Source organism: Etheostoma spectabile, chromosome 22 (genome assembly GCF_008692095.1).
Source record: "Etheostoma spectabile isolate EspeVRDwgs_2016 chromosome 22, UIUC_Espe_1.0, whole genome shotgun sequence".
Taxonomy (NCBI): domain Eukaryota; kingdom Metazoa; phylum Chordata; class Actinopteri; order Perciformes; family Percidae; genus Etheostoma; species Etheostoma spectabile.
Window position 1 is genome coordinate 17473785 of NC_045754.1, and position 3113 is coordinate 17476897.

Below are 3113 nucleotides of genomic sequence, written 5' to 3' on the forward strand. Positions count from 1 at the left end.
AGTTAGGAGCTAACAGACTGCTGGGTGGGCAGAGAGTAGAGTGTACTGCCCTCAGCCATTTAGTGTAATTTGACCTCCATGGGAAAAAACACTCTCTCCATTTGCATATTCCTCTACCTCATCTGCATACGTCACCAGGGCGGGTGTTTTTTTTTTTTTTGTTACATTCCAGATCTTTTTTTATTATAACGGTTTGGTTTTAATTTGTGATGACAAATTTATTAAAACCTGGAGTTAAATTTAGAGCACTTTCTCTTTGTAACGCGTCTCATTTCCCTAATGATTAAAAAACAAGGGCCTGATGACAATGTACTAGAACATATAAAACAAACAAGGTTTCATATCATTAACTTTGAATGTGAGTAGTTAAACCAGACACCACCTACCCCCTTCACACACACACGCACACACACACACACACTTTATTATTCTTGTGTGAAAATCAGCTAGTTATTTTTAATGAGGACATGGTGCCTGGTGGTTATGGCTGACACAGAGTAATGCTGTAAGGAATGACCTGGCACAATACTTTCACCATAAAAAAAAATGTTTTATTATTACATTTTATTATCATTTTATTTCATTCTGAAGAGTCCATTCTATCTGAAGATAATTTAGGGAAGCGCTTAAGTTACAGAAATTGAAACATTAACCCTCCCTTAATGCAATTTAATTCAAGTTTATTTATAGAATCAAATCCAAGAGTTATCTGAAGGCCCTTTACAGATAGAGTAGGTCTAGACCACACTCTATTATTTACAAAGACTTAACAATTCCAGTACTTTTGCTAGTTTATAAATCACTTAACGGTTAAGGTCCAAAATACATGTCTGATCTGCTACTACACTATGACCCCCCCCAGACCTCTCAGGTCATCTGGGACAGGTCTACTTTCTGTCCCCAGAGTCAGAACTAAACAGGGTGAAGCAGCTTTCAGTTTCTATGCTCCTCAGATCTGGAATAAACTCCCAGAAACCTGTAGATCCGCTGCTACTCTCAGTTCTTTTAAATCAAGGCTGAAGAGCTTTCTTTTTGATGCTGCCTTTCTTTAATGATGTCTCATTTCTTTAAATTTCTTATGCTGCACTGTAACTTTTTTTCTGTTTTTATGTGTCCTAATGTTCTATGTTGTTTTTAACTGTCTATTCATGTGTCTTATTGATTTTTAATGCTTATGATTTTAACTGTTTGTACTTGTGTTTTATCCGTTTAACTGATTTCATGTAAAGCACTTTGAATTGCCCTGTTGCTGAAATGTGCTATACAAATAAAGCTGCCTTGCCTTGCCTTGCCTAATTCCCCCAAGAGCAAGCATCGCAAGAGTCACTGGTTTCCCTTGGGCAGGGATAAATCCAACAAGAGACATAAATAAGTATTTCTCTTAACAAGCTTGTTAGCTCCTCTGTTTCTATTTGAAAGACAATTCTAACCAAACATTAGTCGTCTAATTTATTTTCAAACTTAACATTTCCACCTTTTCATCTACATTATAACAGCGTACATCCCCTACCCTGTTTTTAAGTATGTTTACACCATTGAAATATATAGCACATGCAGTATGTTAAGTTAGTGTGTGTGTGTGTGTGTGTGTGTGTGTGTGTGTGTGTGTGTGTGTGTTGTGGTGTGTGTGTGTGTGTGTGTGTGTGTGTGTGTGTGTGTGGTGTGTGTGTGTGTGTGTGTGTGTGTGTGTGTGTGTGTGTGTGTGTATTTACTGCTGACTGTTTTATTCACTTGACAAGGGGCATGCAGCTACAATCTGGCAACACACACACACCACACACACATACACACACACACACACACACACACACACACACACACCGACAGTGCTCCTGAGCTGAGTTTACTCAAATGCTTCTATGCCCCCCCCCCCCTTAGTCAAACGAACACACACACACACACACACACACAAACAGAGGCTGCATAGTACACATGACATCCCACAGAAAAACTGACTTTGTTTTGACTTTGTGGAGACATAAAGCCCTTATAATGAATATTCAAAACACAGTGAGAGGAAACCGCTGTGCTAGACAAAGATCTATAAATGATTTGTGGGGTTACTTTTGTCTCATAACATTTGAAATGAAAAATTACAAGACAAAACCTTTAACAGAATATTTGATTTAAAATATGCATATCAATTGCCTTGTATGTGTGGAATCTTTTGCATTTATCATTAAATTACAAAAAAAACAAAAGAATGTGTGGCAATCACATGCTGGTAGATAACTCCCACATTTGTTTGTTTGTTTGTTTGTTTATTTGGATCCCCATTAGCGTCAGCATACACTAAAAGCAATTCTTCCTGGGGTCCTACAATCTTTTCTTGACAATACACATTATAGCATTTCATTACACACACACATACATACATTTGAAAATCAAATGTTTTAGTGTCTATGTGAAATTTCTCTTTTCTGCTCCCAGCCGAGGAACTTACACATTGTATAATACCAGTCCAACGTTAAGGGGAACTGAGCAAACTTGTGATTTGTGAGGACTGTTGAAAGGAGCGAGTTAAAGCTAGATATATTTCTCATGAGTTGATGAACAAACATAATTAAATTATGCCCATGTTATACTGTTTCAGCTTGTTAATACAGTATCAAGCTTTGTTGACGCCAATTTAATGACAAAATGGTAACAAATAAATTGTTAGTAACTTAGGAACGAGTAAAGACCGTTAATTAGTAGTTCATAAATACCTCAGAATGGAGAACTATATAGTAGCTAATGTTGAGTTACTAAAAACAGACTAAAATACTTTATTAATGAATCATTAGATAACGATTACGGGACTTCAGTCAGTCCTCCCTCCATGATTTCACCCACTTCTAGACTGAACTAACGATGGAATTCAAGTTAATTCAACATGTAGCTTATTCTACCCAAGATTTTTAGAACAATTTAGGAATACTCTTTCTGCTGGCCTTGCCAAACAGTAACGTCTTATCTTTTCCCTGGCCATCTCACCTGGTGTGGTTGGACTGTACTGCTGCCCATTGACAGGAGATTTTTGTTTTTGGATCTGTGAATGTAAAATCCATTCAACAAACTCCAACAAGCACAGCAACACAGACCAGTAAACCAAGTAATTATATTTAAGAAAA